The sequence below is a fragment of the Homalodisca vitripennis genome, chromosome 7 (assembly GCF_021130785.1).
Source record: "Homalodisca vitripennis isolate AUS2020 chromosome 7, UT_GWSS_2.1, whole genome shotgun sequence".
NCBI lineage: Eukaryota > Metazoa > Arthropoda > Insecta > Hemiptera > Cicadellidae > Homalodisca > Homalodisca vitripennis.
In genome coordinates this window covers 140,076,551-140,099,837 of record NC_060213.1, presented here as the reverse complement: position 1 = coordinate 140,099,837, position 23,287 = coordinate 140,076,551, and the positions used below count along the sequence as shown (strand labels likewise).

General features: G+C 35.2%; 1 protein-coding gene across 1 annotated transcript in view; it reads left to right on the top strand.

Moving 5' to 3' along the window:
- LOC124366430 (ecdysone receptor-like) overlaps window positions 1-23,287 on the top strand; it is a 653,070-nt gene that overhangs the window by 205,674 nt on the left and 424,109 nt on the right.

The window sequence follows — 23,287 nt, the reverse complement described above, 5'->3', positions numbered from 1 at the left end:
CGAGGGTCCACCGCAAGGAACAAGCTTAATATCTTAATTTTTTCTTTAGTATAATCGTGTAAAGGTACTCTTCACAATTCTTCATTAATTACTTTTGCGTAATTTGACTATAGCTGTGGCTTCACTAAGTCAAAATAATAAATAGTATGTGAATTTTGAGTTTAGATAAAATTCACCTTCGTATTACAGCAGCGTCTGGAACCTAACGCTGTCCCAGACTTTACGTTACGTTTAGAAAACTTGGTTGCTCCAGAAATCGTGTTAGAAACATCGCAGTGTACTCAAATGTGCATCTGTGGAGACAATGAGAATACCTCTTTATCAATATTACTACTCGTGTATTTTGTAGTATAGGTGTCTTTGTAGTATAGGTGTCTTTGTAGTATATGTGTCTTTGTAGTATAGGTGTCTTTGTAGTATATGTGTCTTTGTAGTATATGTGTCTTTGTAGTATAGGTGTCTTTGTAGTAGTATAGGTGTCTTTGTAGTATAGGTGTCTTTGTAGTATAGGTGTCTTTGTAGTATAGGTGTCTGTAGTATAGGTGTCTTTGTAGTATAGGTGTCTGTAGTATATGTGTCTTTGTAGTATAGGTGTCTTTGTAGTATATGTATCTTTGTAGTATAGGTGTCTTTGATGCCAAAACTGTGTAAAGCGTTTATTTTGAGCTTCTTCCTTCCTGCCTTTTTTGATCTCTTCAGAAAAACATGACATATTCTAGGATCAAGTCTATTTCCGTATGAGATACTAGACGCTGTACTATTAGGAAGGCTAAATGGAGCATTCACATTGTATACTTGTTATAATAACACGATTACGTATTTTCCCCGAGATTGGTGAAGTAATTCAATAACAACCTTTAATGTTATTCATTAATAAAAAAATACAGTAGCTACTAATTATTATTTCTACCATAATTTATGCATACTACGTACTAAGTACAATCAATTGGGCAGTTTTGAATTTGTTTAAATGTAGATTATTTAACAAAATTTTGACCTAAATTTGGTCAGAACATGGTTTCTATCTGCTTTTCCGATCGAATGCTTATTTACTTATTTACCTTCACCTTTATAGAGTCAATAAAAGAGTGTAGTTTCTTTTACACGTAAATTTTAGTCACCAATGTTTTATAATTAACGCGAATGTTGCATTTAGCTCAATTTCATATTCGCTTAGTGCAGCGTTTGAAATCTAACATGTCACAGATTTAATTCATGGAATATGTAATCCATATCCGCCTGAAGAGGAAAGTCAGTGACATATTCATAGGGTTAACAAACCTTTTATGTGTAAATTGTAAATCCAATTTCAATAAAATAATTGTTAAACTCCTGAAATTAATTACATTCGCATGTGTGAGTAAAGATAGCTCAAAGTATTTAATCAGCAGATGTAATCAACTAGTTACAATATATTTATAATCATAAAGGATACGTAACCTTTATGCAAGTCCTTGTATCAAACCTGTCAACCGCGAGGTAAAAATAATTTCAACATATCGTAGTATTCAGCGTAATTATGAATATGAATATGAATATCTTCATTCGCTCGGTCTGTGACAGAGACTAATTAAATTTCTCTTCTGCATTGTTGAAGGACTGAGGTTCATTTTACAATCATCTGAATAAGCCTGTAAAAAAATTATTTACGTCATTCAACACATACTAACTAGGGCTCAGCATGATGTTCGAGGAGCCTGTTAGGGAAACATTTTTACTATTTAAATTCATACCGTGTCCGTACCGGTACGCGGCTTAACTCGGGTCGACCCTTCGGGGAGTTCGATATCGGGATTCGGAATCGTCTGTAGACGAATCTCATAACTGCCAGATAACAATATTTTCCTTATATATATTTTCCTTTAGGGAATGACGGTTTTCAAAATACGAAATTCTAGTCTGTAAAGGGTACATTTGATAAGAATTAATTGAAAAAATGCTGCTTGCCTACTTTAAGAATGTGATTCTTAATGAAAATTCTATAATTGTATAAAATAAATTCTTAGTGTAAAAGTTGAGTTTAGCTCTAGTTCATTTTCCTCTTAGTGCAGCGTCTGGAATCTGACACTGCCGCAGACTTGACTCCTGTAATCTGAAGACATATTCGTCTGAAGAAATCTAGAAAAAATCGGGAATACATATTCGTCTGAAGAAATCTAGAAAAAATCGGCGACGCTCAAATAAACTCTTTATGTCCTTACGACATTAGAGACACCAATACTACAAAATATAGTGTAATCTAGGTGAAGAGGCATTCTCATTGTGTCATCAGGTGCACAACCGAGTACACTGCGATGTTTGAGGTATGATTTCTACGCAAAGTGGAGCAACTGTGATTCTAGATGCTGCACTAAGGAGAAAGGAGAGCTGGAGCTGAACTCAACATTCACATTGAATCAACCCTTCCCACGTATGGGTAGGAAATTCTTAACGTTTTTCAACTATTTGAAATGTAATTTCATCTGTAGATTAACCTGCTTAAAATAAATGTAAAAGTTGACATTTTAAAAATGGCCTTATTTCACCATACTAGAGACCAACGGCTTAGCCGGGCGTTTGGGAGGGGGAGGGGGGGAGGAGGTTATTTTACAGTTCAAGTGGTTAATAATTTATCAGGATATATTGAGTAAGGAAGTCCGAAAAAAATAAAATTCTTGTATGTAGGCTATTTATGGGTTTCTGGCTCCTAAAGTTGGATTCTTTTGCTCGTTATAGGAGGGGTAGGAATTACCATGCGAGGCTATCATCCTACCGTCCTTACTGGGCGGCTTGAGCTCCATTGATAATTTCTTCTCTATTTTCTTGCTTATATGTAACTGTCTGTATCTTGCAAGAATCTTATTTTTCCATAAAGAGGACATGTTTATTTTTATGGATACTTATTGCGCTTTTTGCAGATATTTGTAACTTAAACCCCTTTTTAGTGCATTTTGGAAACTTTCGCAAGTAGTCGCCACTCACGTGAGTTTTAGAACTTTAGCACAAATATAGAAGTTCAAGTTTGATCTCTTATTTCTACAGCAGTGACTTCCCCACTTCATGTCTTTCTTGTACTCGTATACACTTAACAGCGTTCAGCAACTAATCCACTCCAATCTTCATTTTGGCAAAGTCCTAGATCCCTATTTTATATGGGATGAGAATCCCACTGCCCCACATCGACCTCTACAAATAACGTTAGCTTATTTTCAATCTACAAATTATTCTCGTCTTCACTGTCTATAGTATTGTATTATTGTATAGATACAAATAAATATATTATATATTTACTGCAAGTTTTGCAGCGAATGAGGTTATATCTTAATTGGGTCAGCGTTGTCACCTTAAAAATTGTCAAATTTATGGAAAAGACTATTGATCGGGAAATGGCATTATATGTATTTTATTTCTTAATTTATATATTTAATGGTCACCCATTTACATTTTCCTATAAATTAAATATTTTTAAATATCACAGTCAACTTGTACGTATTGTATTTGTAATATAAACGATAGATTTTATAGATGAATTTTGACGTGACGTGACAACGTCTTAAATTAGGTTGCGGCTCGGAGTCACTCATGAAAAAGTGTAACGCCCGGTAACGTTACGATGCCCGTCCAGTGGGTCCGCCGCACGGGATCCGCACGGGATCCGCACGGGATAAAGCAGATAACTATGTTTATTCGTGAAAAATGTGGAGTGCTTAGATTCGTCATTTACAACAACTACAACAATAAAGGTAAATAATTGTACACTGATATTTCATTATCGTAAACTATGATTGATTGATTAATTGTTAGATTGACACAAAAGTTGAGAAACTGAGTTTATAGGTTATGTCATACTATTGACAAATGTTGATAGTGTTAAGTAAATTATTAGTTTAAATCACTCTGCAATCAATCGTAATTCAGTCGATTGAGAAGAAACAGCGCGTATTGCTAGTCAAACATTTAAAATAACAAATTATAACCTCTAACCTGTCATAACAGTGCGACCAAACAAACGAACTAAACCGACCAATCACCACGCGCGGAGTTAGAATTTAACTGTGTTTAGCAAGAATTTCAAATTCCAATTTTAGTAAAATGTTTTATTCAACTTTACCATTTACAATAACAAATTTTAATTAATTTCAAAGTATGTACAATGTTTTAGTAAACAAAATATATTTCTATAGTTAAAATTTGTGCAATTCTTATTTTCATTCAATTCCTTGTTCCTATTGTGCAATTTAATAATATTCATATCAATAAATATTCTACCGAGAAAAAGACGTTGTCACGTAAAATCTTCGCCCGTAAAACCGACTTTACAGGCAACCATATTTTTTTTTTTTTTTTTTTTAAGAGAACGTACTATTTGTGTTGATTAGTTTGCAATTTCGAAATCAAACTCATCCTGTTCTGTTATAATCAGCTGTTATTTACACGTGGTAGCCCACGTTCTAGACACAGGTTTATGTATACACGTATTTAAATTTAAAGAAGAAATTCATAAAATAAAATTACATCATGATAATAATACAGGTAAATATATTGAAAACCAAGTTTTAGCACCATTATTAAAACCATGCTATTTATCGCTTTGTACTCATAGTTTTGCCGAAGATCAACCTGATAGATCAAATGTTGACTCAAAAACTTTATGTATTTAACATATATATAAATCAGTTAGACAATTCACGCTCCATAATTTAATTTAAATCTGTGTTAAAATTCCGCTTTCCCAGAAAAAACTACAATACAGTGACAAACCATTATTGCAAACCCTCGGCGGCAGGTTCGTCTACAGTGAATGTGTTTATGGGTGAAGGGTCCATCACTCGTAAGTCACGACGAGGTCAAAATTCGCAGTTCACAATAAAACTAAAACCGTATTTATTTTTAATTGTGTTGTTCTTTTGTATATAGATCAGATAATACTTTTTCGTCATAGTTAATATTGAATGCTGTATATTTTTCTTTCGTGTGGTCCTCGTGAACATTGCCTGAACACTCCACTTAAATACTTATATGAGGTGTCTTCACATAACGTGGTTATGGTGGGGAGGATTGGATTCTTCGTGAATGTTCAGTTTGGCTGCACCTTTCTTCTTCCTCTTCGTGTAGCGGCTGGAATGTGAAGGTGTCACAGACGACTCCTGGAATCTGCACCATGGAAGGATCTCTTCAGACGAACATGACTCTAGATTCCAGGAAGAAGCTAAACTCAACATTCAAATTAGGTTTCTGTTAAAGTTTACTTTCAGAGCGACGAAACAAAACAAGTACAACTAAACTCGAACAATCAAAACACATATATTTTACCCGTATGTTGCGAAATAAATCCTTGTATTGAAGACTCGTAGAGAAATTAGGAAAAGAAATTTAATAGTAGTAAATATTAATAAAATAATACTTTTCCAATGTTGGATACTACAAAAATGTTGGATATATTTCAGCCAGCATAGGAAATTAGATATGACAGTTCAGTTTTTTAATAAATTTATAATAAAGGCCATTCTTAAATTTTCGTATTTGCATATGTACATCATATGATAATTTAATAATTATTGTAATAAAAATGATGTAAATATTTATTTATGGAGTTGTCTGATGATGAAACCTTTAGTTTTGAAATGCCTCGTCCACAAAATAAACTATATTGGAAAAGTATTGTTTTACTAACATTTATTACATCCTTGTATGTAAATCTATTCTATCATCTTAATTCGCCACTTATATAACGTACTGCGAACACAGCGTTTACTCTAGGTCAAAGTAACATTCAAGGACACCAACGAGTTTTTAACAATTGTGAGAATTTTCCAAGGCTTTAACATCCTCATTCCTTGTAATTTTGTAATCAACAGTCAGACAAAGTTGGTTCATTCCACCGCCGGTTACGGTTACCTAAGTATTAATTCGACGACTTTTGGCCAAACCACGCCAACGTTAAATCATGCTTATATGCACGGTTTTCTGCAGTTCCGAAAACAATTTCTTATTGTTTGAGTGAAAATTGTGGATTTTGGCATACTTTTTTTATCTGATTATTTCTTATTGTTTGAGTGAAAATTGTGGATTTTGGCATACTTTTTTTATCTGATTCTCAGAATATATATATATATATATATATATATATATATATATATATATATATTGGCCATTTGATTCGCTTTTAATTTGCGTTATTCTTAAAACATATTCATTTTCCATAACAATATATATATATATATATATATATATATATATATATATATTGTTATGGAAAATGAATATGTTTTAAGAATAACGCAAATTAAAAGCGAATCAAATGGCCAATAGAGATTCAATAAAAGTTGCTTTAGGTATGAAATTATTTCTAAACGTGTGTGTCCTGTGCACGAAGGTCAGTCGTTTTCGTACAATTTTTCAAATTCAATTTTCGTGTATAAACTACGGTACTCTTTATTTAACCCTAATAGTGACGTATTTACTATTGTAATTCTTCAAAAATCCATAAGGAGACATAAATAACGTTTTGAAATCGAAAGTATTCTCGAGCTTTGATTATCCAAGAAAGCTAAACAAATCCACTCACTGGTTCCAAAATTATGAACTAATAATAACCATTATTAATTATAAAGAACTACGATATTGGCAGAAAATTTGAATTCAATTAATTAAATTGAATTTAATTTAAATAATACAGAATCCATTTTGGATTTCAGGTCATGTTCAGTCTCCTTATTGCGTTGGCCGTTAAAACTATATGTCTGACTCTGCATCTGAGTGTATCTGGTCAACACAATATTACCTATAAACAGTGTGAACAGTGTGTATAATATGGTATTTTTTAACTTAACACTACTAGCTTATTTCAACACACCCCCCCCCCCTATAACTAGTGCAAGTAACGATGGGGGTTCTTTCTTAAGACCATTTGTTGTATCGATTTTACGATTTACGAATCTTTTAAACATCGCAAATTATATAATTGATTAGCATCGTTTATGGAACCTATGATAAAACTTTGTTACACTGTTACTAATATATGTGCATTTGTTCTGCTGAATTACTCATCTATTATAACGAGTGCTGATTATCACTTACACGTTTTACATGACGTACTCACGCGTGCCTACACTTACAACCAAAAGCAGATCTGGCAAAAGCAGGCATGGCCTCAAGCTTCGTAGCTCGCAGTTAATGGATTATTCATGATTTTCACTTTTACGTATGATAAGAATCACCTCATCTAGTTTCTTCCAATTCCTTCGTCTGCTATTGTAGTTATATCTTAGGTTAGTTATCCACCTGAGGAAGAGATCAGATTGCAGATTTCGAAACGTAGTTTTACTCAGTTGTCGCCATGTCCGAAAAAATGTTCTTTCATTCACAATTCTTCCATTGTCAACAACCGACTATAAACAAAGAATCTTGCATGTGCTAAATACGATAATTCACTATACCATACCCTTGTTAATAAATCGAAGCTTCTCTAAGCCGAGTGAATTGAATATCCTTCACAATTAGTCATAACTTTTTGTATTATTTTCCCAATATTGTATTTGTTAATTTTAAAATTGCTTTGATATATTTTCAGTTATGCACAAACATAAAGGTACAAATTCCACTTGCACAAATATTAAATTAAAATATTTAAAATCAAAATTTTAAAATATACATAAAATACTTAAGTTAAAAATATAAAAATGACGTAAAACATTAAAAAATTATAAATTCAACTAAACAATATGAAATTTTATTATTATAATATTTAAGATCGATTTATTATTACCATAAATCTTAGAAATTTGCTCTGAAATCTACTTATTTTATTTTGAGTTTGTATGAGCGTTATTACTTGGAATGTTTACGTAGCATGCAACAATATTACGGATATTACTTAATATTCGTTGTAGTAACCGGATACTGTTACGTGCCTTTCTACCTAATATTTTCCACCCCATTAAAATCACATTGGAAGTACCTAAAACGAGACACTCCAAGAGTGATAATACTAAAGTCAAACAGAGGAGGGATCAGAAACTAGAGCAGAGCCAACAGTCTAATGGCGTGACGGTATCGCTCCTTCCCCCTGTTGATCCTGTCGCCGAGCGCCGAGCTGACGTGTCACAGCTGCTGATTATCAGAGCTGCTGTTGACTGATAGCAGCCGTCTGATGGGATCAGCATCAGTCGGTAATCTGTTCTGTCAGCAAGTTTGTCGAGTGCCCCATTGTTAATAGTGCTGGTTCGCACCTAAGGCAAATCTATTAAAAGGAGATTCGCATTTCTGTGTTAAATACATCAATAGTTATTGAGGTTCGGCCTTAATTATTGTATTGTAATTTTTGCTGGGTTTGTTTTACTGTGATTAGCCTTAATATAATTTGATTTTTACGAAGATTGATTTAAAGGTTCTATAGAAAAACTATTTCAACACTCATTAGGCTCTAAATAATGTTTTTAAGAATAATGTTTTATAAATTGTTAAATTGTAATTAAATATAGTGTTTTGTAGATTTCCACTTACGTCAGTGTAAACGATATTCTTTTGTTAACAATGTCACTGTAGTACAAAACTAGTACAGTTTTATATTTCACTGGAGTTATGTTTTATACAATATTTATGAAAATCATTCCACAATAAAAGCATCGTTATTTAACATTTGTTGAATTTTTGCGTTGCAGTATGAATAATAATTTCAATTTTCTTTAGAACATAAAAGTGTGTTGTTAAACTTAGAAATTCTAATGTTTATGTTATCATAAAGGTAAATACTCGATTAAAACACGTTCACGGCGACGGCTAATTTTCCGAATTTTTTTATAAATTATGTCGTTGAATGTTTCAATAATAATCGCAAAAAACGTAATCGTTTATTTTACGTTAAACGCCTAAGTTTAAGATGAAAAGTATGTAGGCTTTGTAATTTTGTAGAAGAAATTTATTTCAATATTTTTTTCTCAATGTTTCTCTGTATTCCCCAAGGGGTACCTGAAAACTTAATTCACCTTAAAGATTAAGCAATCGAGCGTCCTATTGGGTACACGATAGTCTAAGGTATTTATTTAACCTTGGGATTAAATTTAACAAACCACCAAGACAGGCAAACAATAAAAACGCAATAAGGAAATGTACAGAAACGTGTACCTCATCGGGTGCAGAACTCGCTTTAAGAAAACCTGGTGTATACCCGATCGGGTACACGATGTCAGTTGCGAAAGATCACGTGTACCCGATCGGGTAGAAGACGACAGTTGCGGAAAGATGCGTTTACCCGATCGGGTACACGATGTCAGTTGCGAAAGATCACGTGTACCCGATCGGGTAGAAGACGACAGTTGCGAAAGATGCGTTTACCCGATCGGGTACACGATGTCAGTTGCGAAAGATCACGTGTACCCGATCGGGTAGAAGACGACAGTTGCGAAAGATCGTGTTTACCCGATCGGGTACACGATGTCAGTTGCGAAAGATCACGTGTACCCGATCGGGTACACGACGTCAGTTTCGAAAGATCACGTTTACCCGATCGGGTAGAAGACGACAGTTGCGAAAGATCGCGTTTACCCGATCGGGTACACGACGTCAGTTGCGAAAGATCACGTGTACCCGACCGGGTACACGACGTCAGTTGCAAAAGATCACGTGTACCAGATCGGGTACACGACGTCAGTTGCGAAAGATCACCTGTACCCGATCTTATAAATTACCTCGACCCAGTTTACAAGATGTGATCAATATTGTTCAAACAAGTAATTATTTTTTTGTTTTGTTTCAGGTATGGCTTTGTTCGTCTACGAAAATAATATTCCGTAAGTTTAGAAAAAAAGTCTTTTGAAGTGGTTTTTAGTAATTCATATAATATTATGACCTGAAAAAATCATTGTTGCGATACTAATATTATTTATAATGCTATTACATATAGTCGCGTTTAATCGAATGTTCTTGGAATTTGATTCAATGATAACTAGGTAGGTTTGGAATAATATACAAATCGTGCTTTTTTATAGCAAAAATGAGTGTTAATTAATGTTAAATGCTTGTGTTTATAATGGAAACGGGTGAAACGCATTTACCCTTTTTAGAGCTACATTAATTTTCCATACGTTTATAATTTATTTATGTAAGTAAAAAATACATTTCTTACATCTATTCGGTTAATCCGGTATTTTGGTTAGTCAGGTTTTGGTTAATCGAGACTCTGATATATTGTTATTAATTGTTTAAACATTAATCTAATATATTGTTATTGACGTTTCTGATGTTATTTACATTATCCGGTTATGTTTAAATTTCACCAATGTTATTATCTTTCCTTTATATTCATTTATTTTAATATTTCACCTTTAGTATTCAGAAAGGAAAGATAGTTTTATATCTAGGAAACACGGAACTGTTAGTAGGCCTATGGACATAATTAACAATATAGTATCTACTGAATTGCCAAGGACCTATGTTAATTAGCTGGGTTCAGCTTAAAAGTTGATATTTACACAGTATATTTTAAGATTGTAATGAAATATGTCTGTCAGGAAACGTTTTTAGACAGAAAGAAATAACTTACTGTCTTATAATTGTCATAATATTTTGTTTCTTTCATACAATTTAGGAGCCTATATTTATATTTGTGATTATTATAATTTCTCAACATTTAAATTTGCTTCTCACCATCAAAACTGTCCAGATTTTTAAAATTCATGTGGTATATCTGTCTTAACTCCCGAAATGAGTTGAAAACAGCTTCTATAACAGCTTCTTATAGAAGAAGTCTTTACTTTCCTAATTATCTCCTTTTATTAACACAGCTGTTTTGTATTTAAGTAGAAAGTTCAGTATTTGTAAATATATCTGTATATTTGCAATCTGTAATAACATTCGAGAGGAAGGTCAAATATTCATGCTAATATTAATTGACCTTTACGACTTTTGGTGTTAGGGACTTTCATCTTGGCCAGAGTCATTCAACATCTGGGTGAAGCAACGCTAACTCTGTCACTTTGGACCCGGAAGCGTAATGTCCTCCAGCTGTGAACAGCTTCGTAACTAATTACTAGTGCACCACTAAGAAAAGACGATCGTAGACGGAACGTGGTTGGCGGAGGAGCCGGAGAGGTTGGTATCCTTCTTGCCGGTATCAGAGGATCCTTCTACCCTGAAGAAAATAACACAATCATTGTTGCTCGTATTGATGATGGGTCCATAGCGATGTGGGCTTTAGCATATAAACTGTCGCAGCTTCCCGATAAAGTTGCATAGTTTAAAAATCCAAAGTTGACGGATCATTCCCAAATAACGGTGACCGGCATTAATCCATATTCACTGTTAATAAGTTCTATGGTAATGTGGGCTCTAGCATAGCAACTGTTGCAGCTTTCCGATAGTGTAACATGGAAAGTAGATGGATTATTCTCAAATAACGGTATTCGGCATTGATCCAGATTTACTGTTACTAACTTCTAGCATAGCAACTGTTGCAGCTTTTCCGATAGTGTAACATGCAAAGTAGATGGATTATTCTCAAATAACGGTATTCGGCATTGATCCAGATTTACTGTTAATAAATTGGTAATGTAGGCTCTAGCATAGCAACTGTTGCAGCTTTCCGATAGTGTAACATGCAAAGTAGATGGATTATTCTCAAATAACGGTATTCGGCATTGATCCAGATTTACTGTTACTAAGTTCTAGCATAGCAACTGTTGCAGCTTTCCGATAGTGTAACATGCAAAGTAGATGGATTATTCTCAAATAACGGCATTCGGCATTGATCCAGATTTACTGTTACTAAGTTCTAGCAGAGCAACTGTTGCAGCTTTCCGATAGTGCAACATGCAAAGTAGATGGATTATTCTCAAATAACGGTATTCGGCATTGATCCAGATTTATTTAAATTGGTAATGTTACTAAGGCTCTAGCATAGCAACTGTTGCAGCTTTCCGATAGTGTAACATGGAAAGTAGATGGATTATTCTCAAATAATGGTATTCGGCTTTGATCCAGATTTACTGTTACTAACTTCTAGCATAGCAACTGTTGCAGCTTTCCGATAGTGTAACATGGAAAGTAGATGGATTATTCTCAAATAATGGTATTCGGCTTTGATCCAGATTTACTGTTACTAACTTCTAGCATAGCAACTGTTGCAGCTTTCCGATAGTGTAACATGGAAAGTAGATGGATTATTCTCAAATAACGGTATTCGGCTTTGATCCAGATTTACTGTTACTAACTTTCTAGCATAGCAACTGTTGCAGCTTTCCGATAGTGTAACATGGAAAGTAGATGGATTATTCTCAAATAACGGCATTCGGCATTGATCCAGATTTACTGTTACTAAGTTCTAGCATAGCAACTGTTGCAGCTTTCCGATAGTGTAACATGGAAAGTAGATGGATTATTCTCAAATAACGGTATTCGGCATTGATCCAGATTTACTGTTACTAACTTCTAGCATAGCAACTGTTGCAGCTTTCCGATAGTGCAACATGCAAAGTAGATGGATTATTCTCAAATAACGGTATTCGGCATTGATCCAGATTTACTGTTAATAAATTGGTAATGTAGGCTCTAGCATAGCAACTGTTGCAGCTTTCCGATAGTGTAACATGGAAAGTAGGTGGATTATTCTCAAATAATGGTATTCGGCTTTGATCCAGATTTACTGTTACTAAGTTCTAGCATAGCAACTGTTGCAGCTTTCCGATAGTGTAACATGCAAAGTAGATGGATTATTCTCAAATAACGGTATTCGGCATTGATCCAGATTTACTGTTACTAAGTTCTAGCATAGCAACTGTTGCAGCTTTTTGATAGTGTAACATGCAAAGTAGATGGATTATTCTCAAATAACGGTATTCGGCATTGATCCAGATTTACTGTTACTATGTTATAGCATAGCAACTGTTGCAGCTTTCCGATAGTGTAACATGCAAAGTAGATGGATTATTCTCAAATAAAGGTGACCGACATTGATCCTGCTTTACGGTTAATGGGTTCTATGGTAATGTGGTATTTAGCTTAGCAACGGTTGCAGCTTCTCAATAACGTTGCTTAGCGCTACTGTAAAGTAGACAGATTATTCTCAAATAAAGGTGATTGGCATTGATCCAGATTCACTATTAATGGGTTATATGGTATCTTGCATAGCAACTGTTGCAGCTAGATAATATTACGTCGGGAGATAATATTACGTCGGGAGATAATATTATGTAGTGTAACATAAAAGTACAGGATAGATAATTCTCAAGTAACGGATATGGCATTGATCTATGTTTGCAGTTAATAGTTTCTATGGTAATGTGGTCTCTATTATAACAACTGTTCCAGCTTCCTGGTAACGTTGCCTAGGGTAACATGTAGAGTAGATGGATTATTCTCAAATAACAGTGATCGGCATTAATCCAGATTCACTGTTAATGGTTTCCCTGGTAATATGGTCTCTATGGTAGCAACTTTTGCAGCTTCCCGATAACATTGCGTAGGGTAACATGCAAAGTAGACGGATTATTTTCAAATAACGGTGACCGGCTTTGATCCAGCTTTACAGTTAATAGGTTCTGTGGTAATGTGGTCTCTACTATAGCAACGGTTGCAGCTTCTCAATAACTTTGCTTAGAGGTACTGCAAAGCAGATGGATAATTTTTAAGTAATTCTGACCGGCTATGATCCAGCTTTACAGTTATTAGGTTCCATGGTAATTTTGTCTGTAACATAGCAACTGTTGTAGTTTCTCGATAACGTTGCGTAGTGAAACATGCAAAGTAGATAGAGTATTCTCAAATAACAGTGATCGGTATTGGTTTCACTGTTAATGGTTTCCATGGTAATGTGGTCTCTATGATAAAAACTGTTGCAGCTTCCCGGTAACGTTGCGTTGTGTAACATGCAAAGTGGATGGATTGTTCTCAGATAATAGTGATTGGCATTGGTCACCATGTGGCATAGAACCTGTAGCTTTCCGGAAATCGTGGTTTTCATTACCTGAAACAGTTTAAGAATCCTTTAGATGTCTTTGTATTCTAACTGGCTTACTGAAGAGCCTCGTAAGTCCTTGGGAGACCTCAACCTAAATTTCAAATTACTATAACGCCCTGTAATATTGACTAGTGCCCCAGCTCGTCTCCGAGTAATTTGTACAGTTATGTGTAATTTTAAGGAGGCAAGCTCCGACAATTCCAGCGAGCTGCACAAGACCCAGCTGGTTAATCTCTAATCGTGATAGGAAGCGCTTCTTGAAGCGGGTATCATCACCACACGCGCACCCACGCAAGCACACACGCACGCACGCTCTGGTGTTTATACAATTGACCTTGAAACGCCAGCCGTGCACGTGCCGCTTGTATAACAGCTGAGCTCTCTGTTCGATGGCGCGCTCAAGCGGCAGACACACTAACCAGGCTTTTCAAGTGTGGAAACATTGAGTAGTGTATATAACTTATGAGAAATAAATTCTGAAATATTTCTTACCTCACTTTAATTGACCTCTATTTGTCCATTTGTCGTTGTAACGTTTATAACTGTAATATAATTTTTGGCTATTTAATCTTACAATTATCTTATTAAGGGAATTCCCTGAAACTAGCGTTTTGTAAAAAAAAACATCATTATTTATTTTGATATAGATTTTTTGGGGTTTGTTTAGTCCTAGAATAATGTTTACAGCTGTTCAAAAATAATTTATTTACATATATTTTGGATTTTTTAGTTTCTTTTATTTCCTATATTTTTTTAACTACGTCACCGACCTTAGTACTTGATATCTCATTTTGAAGTGAATAAAACTAAACTAACTTTGTGTGCGTGGTCAAGTTTATTTCTCAAATAGTTTTACCTACCTCAAATAGTTATGGCTTTCCAGAAAACTATTTTAAATATTTCTTTGAAATTAATATTTAACTTTTTTAAATATACTTGTAAATAAAGTTCGTTCACGACCATGCACAAAAAGTTGTACTATATTATAATTATTGGGTTAAAATTTTCATTACTTTAGCTATAACCGTTAATAACTTATAAAAACATTTGTGTGGAAAACATAAAATGTAAAAGTTGCGGGAAACAGAGACTGAAGTCTACACTAGTAATTTAGTAGTTATTGAGGGAAATAACTTACCATATAGGTACTTGTAGTCAGCGAATGGTATATTTATATACTGAAGACATAATATGTCAAGTAAATCACTTACTTGAAACAAAAAAGACCATATTTGTTATGTTTTTACTTTAAAATAGTTATGATAAATTAATATATGCCTGCATTTTCATTTCACCTTTCTGTCAGCTTTCTCTTAGTTTTTTTATTTTTCTTTACATTACCCATTTTACCCCCCCAAAAAAAATATTTTTCAGTAGGGATTCTCTTTAAATATAAAATTTCAAGACACATATTTTTCTGCTTTGGAAATTGCTTAATTAGTATAAGATCTAGAGATATTTCTTTCAGTCCACGTGCAGCAAATAAATTTACTTCCATCAAGTGAAAAGAAAATTCCAACAGTGTGGGAATAAATGAAGGTAAACTTTCCCTGGGCTTTGTCGAAATAAACAATCAAATGCGACCTTATTTTGCATTTGTTAAACTTTTTTGTAACTTTTACAATAATTCGAACGCTGACCTTTGTCATTGGATTTCAGTTGTAGGTTAAGTGCTTTGCTTTGCAAATTTGTAACAGAAAACTACACAGTACTTTGTTGATAATTGCCACCTATTCATCTAAGTGCGAGTTTGAAGATAGTGTGAAACGATTGTAATCAAAGGAATTCTAAGTGGAATCCGAACCATGGTTATTCTAGCCATATAGGTATTCTTCTGCGATAAAATCCAATCCTTCACAACCCAAGAGAGGTAACATGAGTTTACGTACACATGGCCAAATGGTTTTATCCACCGCCACATAGCCTTAGGAAGGATTGCACTGGTACAATACCTGAAATATAGATCGGAGAAGTGGGAGATTATTTACACTTACTTCTTCAATTGACATTCCAGTGGACCGCATCAAAGCTCTATGTAACCTAAGGGCCATGTGAATGTCGAGTTCAGCTCCAATTCACCCTCTGCTTAGTGCAGCGTTTGAGATCTGACGATGTCACAGTCTTCTCTCATGGAATTTAGAGTCCACGTCCGTCTGGTGGGATAACAAAGTGCTATGAAGACGTTAAAACACTGTGTCGTTTTGACACCGGAGACACCTAGAGTATAAAACAGCTCAGTTTGGTGACCCAGAATAAAATGTAAATTTGTCCGATCAATCCAACAATTCCTTGGAGTTGTACTATGAATTTTCCAAATATTTAGTACCAATAAAAAACTAGATCATTCTATCACCTCTCCCATAATGAAATAGGAGTTGAGTGTAGTAACTTCACCCCCTCCTCTTCCGTCCCTCCGACTAAAATATTGTATATGCCACTATTGTAATCGATATTCTTCTCCACAGCTTCGTAAGCTGTGACATATGCCGGTAACCTCTGATTCCTAATAGTTTTCAAAATCAAGAGACTATTTTGAGACCATCATCTGACAAAAAACACCTAAAGAACATCTCTATCGTGTGCATCGAATGGAACACTAAACCCTTCTAGAAGATTTGGACACTTCACTCATCACGTCTTCCTCGTAAACATCTCAAATTTGACGATAAATTTCAGCCGGTTTCATATTCCATGCGTTCAAAAGTCTTACTACAGAACGAATCTCATAATCGGTGGGATCACTTATTGTCTTAAACATTTCAAACGTCCAGGGAAAACTGAAAACACAACGTAGAACAACTTAAGTGGCGTGAGTCGATAGCCAGTGAACACGGACGACTAATGCGCATGCGCGGAACACCGATTACAGCGCTACGGCGGCAGTAGAATGAAACGGTACTTACTTTCTGGACACGCGTTGTAAAAACGATTTGAACGTCTTTTTTCGCCCAGTAAACTACGCAAAAATATTGTTCTTAATTATTTTTATAAGTTTACCCAACTGTTTTATATTTATTTATATTTTTAACTAAATTAATACTCTACAAATAGGTTCCAGGATAGATTGAACTTTACTTTGATCCAAACAATTCTAGTGGCAAATTAACCTCAAACTTGAATACCCAAGCTGGTACGTGAAAGGTCAAAAGTATTTTTGTTAAAACCACCTCCCATAAACTTAACTGTTTATAGTGAAGCTATGTTTTGTTTTTGAAGTTATAATTCTGCGAGACCCTAATAAGTTTGTTTTACAATAACAGCCATTCCAAACCTCATATAATCAAGTCAACGCTTATCAGTCATATTATACACTAGTGTATATTGACGCTAAACTGTCAAGCATTACGTATTCTGAAACTCGCAGTGAAATATTTGTACATTCCGTAAAAACACTGTTATTGTTTTTTATATTAATAAAATTATCATGTTGCATTTACCGGATATCCGGCGTACTTGGGATCAACTGGATACACTAAGGGATTATTATGTACATTATGCTTTATACATTTTTCAGGACGCAACGATGTAGTCGGAAGTACAGAGCTAAGTCCGCCTTTCTCTGGAGTTGAAACTCGCTGACGGATTTCCTAACTACTTTAAAGATGCGAGACAGCCTCGAGTTCCCAAGACAGTTGCGATCGGAGTACATTTCCGTGTCTCGTAAAAATAATAAATACAGCTAATTTCACTCCAAACTGGGATCACGTTTCCACAAGAGTTATATTGCGTAGAATCACTAATATACGTGACTGGTTGAGGTGGTATAATCAATTTGGGGTGTTAAAGTCATAGGAATGAAAACTACTGACTGTAAAATTGTTAATTTGTTACACTATGTAGACTGCATGAGTTGTAATCTTCAGGAAGTAACTTGTGTTTTATAATTATAATAAATTAATAAAGTGAAGAACGAAGTGATTTGTTTAGTAATTTGTATTTAATTTAAACAAATACGTACTCCCTATTCTTATAAATAATAAATGTCACTCCCCGAAGCTCTAACTCATCTAATTTTGTACAAATTTGCATTTTAATCTTCAGCAGATTTTATTCAGGTTTTAAATTTTCTACTTTAATATTTCGTGATTACACATAGAGTGATACAAATTTGTATTTTTACTGTTTGTGTATTCAATGCAGGTATCTTAAAAAGTTGTGGAATTTAACTTAAAAAGTATTTTCCAAACACACCTTGAATTGATGAACTTAGTATATTACTACTAGATATTTTATACTCTGGTTTAAATAAATCTGGTTAATTGAACGTACATAAACACTAACGGGATAGGGATTACTTTTAATGATTAAATTTTTATGAATATTGTTGGAAATAATATTCAAACATTCCTAAAATAAGTACTGCAGTTTTTTACGTTTATAAATTTCAAGAATACAAACACACAGAGTTACTACAATAGGTTCACTAAATATAACGTAACGTACATTTTTAGTTTCTGATTCTAATTTGAATCAAAATATTAACCAAACAATTTTCTAGTTTTCATTTTTAAACTGTCTATTTTGCTGTTAGAATTGATCTTTTATGTAGACCTTACCAGTTTAAAAGGCGTTGAAATTTTTGTAAGTGAATATTGTTATAGTTATAATGACCTTGAACTGAATAGTATTTTTCCTTGTTCATCTCAACTTTTAGAAATCAAAGTTATAAAATTATTGGCTGAGTGTTAGCGAAGGGGCTGAAAAATACAATTAATTTCTATCTGTTAATATTAATAAATTAATATTAAAAAACATAACCTACCTATAAACTTACAATTTTGAATAAACTTTATTTATCTATAGGAAACATGGAGTTCAATGATGTTTCGTGCCACTTCATGGAAATAGGCTGAGCGTTAGTGAACAATTTTACGTTTATTGTATTGGCAACCATGACGCAACGAAAAATATCGCAAAATAAATATGTTTGTAAAAGAACTGACTACAATTGTACTACAACTCTTGACGTATAACACCTGTATCAATATACTTGAAATTACGCACGCAGCCTCAGTGGAGCCTGTATTACTGCATAATATGAAAAATAGGATTAGGGATTCAAAAGTTATAAAATAACGTGTTATACCTAAAAATAACATTTGAGTCGGAAGATTATTGATTGTTATTGTTCTAGTGTAACAATTCCATGGATTCAACCGTGTATACAACAGTATCAATAACTAATATATTTCAACAGCAATACACCTTTTTTTCTTTCATATTCACCGTATCTTTTGGTTCACCGTACAAAATATTGTATCAATATAAGTCGAGGTTAATTTGAGGTCTAAGAAACTACTTTTCAAGTGCACTTATTAATACTTATATTAGCTAATGTATTGTTTAAATGTCAAAGCTCTACTACAAGTGAAGGTATAAACAGAATGTGTTGGTGTTCCTTTGTTAACATTTCAACATGAGGAATAACGGATAAAACCCGATCTATATGGGTAGAACGGAGGACATTGTGTTGTCCGGGGACTGGATTTCATTGTGGACTGGAACATCATTGTACTGGTATTTTATTCATATATTTCCCAGATGCGGCATGGACCAACACAAAACTTTACTAATCAACTGTTTTACAGTTATTATTACAGTCTTTTTGTACACGTTTTATAACACGGACAAGTCGATCCGATCTTAAACCTTATTCTGCCCGTCCTCATAGGTGACTGGTCTGTTCCAGGATCTTATAAAACAGAATAAGGGAGAGAGTCGATACAGAACAAGGTCAATGGTACTGATACAAAGTATACCTTTATAAGTATTGTTTACCGTTAACGTCCCTAGGTAATCATTGTTAATTTTTAATTACCTGGACGTTTACACTTTTCGAACACTAACAGGAAAATAGCTTGAGAATTCAAAATGTTAGTGTTCAAGTTGAACTTTCAAAGTCTATGTTCTAAAGAATTGAATAAGTACGCTTGCAATAAGCTAATAGAACTTTACGATCTTGAATTATCGCCGACACAGGTTGTACGTTTGAAAATTCTACATTCTGGAAAGCTCTGCACAATTTAGAGCTTTGGTGAGCTATGGACTGTCTGAGGTTGTCACACTGTGTGGAAAGGCCGACACAGGTTGTACGTTTGAAAATTCTACATTCTGGAAAGCTCTGCACAATTTAGAGCTTTGGTGAGCTATGGACTGTCTGAGGTTGTCACACTGTGTGGAAAGGCCGACACAGGTTGTACGTTTGAAAATTCTACATTCTGGAAAGCTCTGCACAATTTAGAGCTTTGGTGAGCTATGGACTGTCTGAGGTTGTCACACTGTGTGGAAAGGCCGACACAGGTTGTACGTTTGAAAATTCTACATTCTGGAAAGCTCTGCACAATTTAGAGCTTTGGTGAGCTATGGACTGTCTGAGGTTGTCACACTGTGTGGAAAGGCCGACACAGGTTGTACGTTTGAAAATTCTACATTCTGGAAAGCTCTGCACAATTTAGAGCTTTGGTGAGCTATGGACTGTCTGAGGTTGTCACACTGTGTGGAAAGGCCGACACAGGTTGTACGTTTGAAAATTCTACATTCTGGAAAGCTCTGCACAATTTAGAGCTTTGGTGAGCTATGGACTGTCTGAGGTTGTCACACTGTGTGGAAAGGCCGACACAGGTTGTACGTTTGAAAATTCTACATTCTGGAAAGCTCTGCACAATTTAGAGCTTTGGTGAGCTATGGACTGTCTGAGGTTGTCACACTGTGTGGAAAGGCCGACACAGGTTGTACGTTTGAAAATTCTACATTCTGGAAAGCTCTGCACAATTTAGAGCTTTGGTGAGCTATGGACTGTCTGAGGTTGTCACACTGTGTGGAAAGGCCGACACAGGTTGTACGTTTGAAAATTCTACATTCTGGAAAGCTCTGCACAATTTAGAGCTTTGGTGAGCTATGGACTGTCTGAGGTTGTCACACTGTGTGGAAAGGCCGACACAGGTTGTACGTTTGAAAATTCTACATTCTGGAAAGCTCTGCACAATTTAGAGCTTTGGTGAGCTATGGACTGTCTGAGGTTGTCACACTGTGTGGAAAGGCCGACATCAAGCACAAGCACAAGCACGGACATAAATACAGAGATAGCGTGCCGTGGACGTCGACCGGGCGTGTCGCTTCTGATAACGAGGCCACTTATCACTGTCGTGGGCGCCCACGGTGGTACACATGACTACGGAATCAGTCACACAAATAACCCATTTGGCTTTGCATGTTCGGTGGTTTGATTTCCCCGTTTCTCTTGGCTGTTTTCCAGCTAACAGGACATGACAACTGAAGGATCCCTCACAAAATCTGCTGTCCTACTGAATTTTAGACTCGGTAAAAAAAATTACAACACCTAATATACATTTTAAACCTTTTCCTTTGTGGTTCCCAGAAGCCCAACTGTAATGCCATACGCAAAGGTAATTCAAACCTAAGCATCTCAATGAGGTTAGTACTAGGGCCTTAAACATACACAAATTTAAATATGGGTTTGCCAACTAACAGGACATGACAATTGGAGGATCCCTCACAAAATCTGCTGTCCTACTGAATTTTAGAATCGGTAAAAAAAATTACAACACCTAATATACATTTTAAACCTTTTCCTTTGTGGTTCCCAGAAGCCCAACTGTAATGCACTACGCAAAGGTAATTCAAACCTAAGCATCTCAATGAGGTTAGTGCTAGGGCCTTAAACATACACAAATTTAAATATGGGACAGTCTTCCATCTTCTCTGGTGCAAGTGACATGTGTTGTGTAGTGCTCTTGGTTCTGTGCAGTAATACTGTTTGGATTCCTTCTCAACAGTCGTCTTGTGTTTTGAAGTACAACATCAAATTATCAAATCTGGACTCTAGTGGGTTCATTGCCTGAAGTTTAGGCTTTAATTTTAGGTGTGTGTTTAAAGTTTTTTGACCTCCGTAGGAGAGGTACAAAATTCAATCCTCTAAACAAAGTGTTTTTCTTTTGCAACGTATAACGATGGCTGAAGTCCATAATTATCCAATCACCCTTTCTAACTGTTTAGCAGGCATTCTATACGGATGAGAAGAATTAGTTCTTAGTAGAGTTCTTTTTATATTCTCGAACAATGGAATTTAGTCCAGTAGTGGAAAGATCGCAGATCAAACAAGAGGAGACTACACACCCAAATTACCGCAGGAATACAGACGTTGTTTGTAGTGTGACCTGTTCCGTTATGTTCAGACAGTGTGTGCATATAGCACACGTCTCTGCTCACTCACACACCACCTTCTGTTTACTCGGCCTTGAAACAAACAGGCCTACACGTGCTGTTGACTGCAGTAGCAGTGGCCCAGGTGGGCCTCGTCGCGAGTCACGGCCTATTCTGATGCGAACGTAAATTCTTGGCTGCGTTCGTGACGCCTTTATAGCCCGTCTGGACACTTTCGCTGCTCCGGATGGCACAGGACGTATTCTTACGGCTGGGGTACTGTTGTCCTTTGTATCGGGAGAGCGGATGATCGAGCGTTCTGAGATTTCGGAATATGAATTTGGGTTTATTTTGTTCTCTTAGGAAAAGAAGCTTATGAATTGCACTAAGTCCTGTAATAACGTTAGCGCTGCTTCCGGAGTGACAGGATATTCAGGATGGGTAAGGTTACGGAGTAGAGGCCGCCTCCTGTGGAGATCCATGAGGAAGAATTAGGGCACTAATCACTCAGTAATGTCTTCTTGGAAGGGCAGAGGCCAGCTCTGTACCACCCTCTTGGGTTTTGCAAGCCTTTATGTCTCACCTCAACCCCAACAGTCATTAGATGAGACTTATCGAAACACATCGATGTAACTTTCATCTAAGTCATGTACCCCCGGAAGATGGGAGGCTAGCTCTGAACCGGCCTTTCCAGTCAAAGCAGGCAGGGGGTGGCACACCCTTATTGAGGCTATATATATTAAACAATTCGATAAAGTTTCGCCTAATATATTGCCTACTCTATAATATTCTGAGTGTAACAATTACTTGGTACTATTATTATCTCCAAGTTACTCCAATGCCATTCTTATGTGCTATATTTTAACACTTTTTAAGTTCAATACACTATGATAAACCCCAGTATTATACCTATGTACAACTGAGTGTGCTATCCATGCCAATTTCCTTTCATTATCAATGTAATTTGCATGAATATATTGTTTATTAATGGTTTTTGTTTATTAAATCTACGTAGGTTTAAGTCAAAGCCAATAATTAGAAATATTTTATTAATAATATAAATGTTAATGTAATATAGATGTTTTTATGGTTGCTTGACTATGTGGAGTTTACGTTTTAACTTACTTTTCAAGCTGCAAGTCAAGGTTTTTATGCCACGACAAGCTGTAAATTATCATGTCTTAAATATAT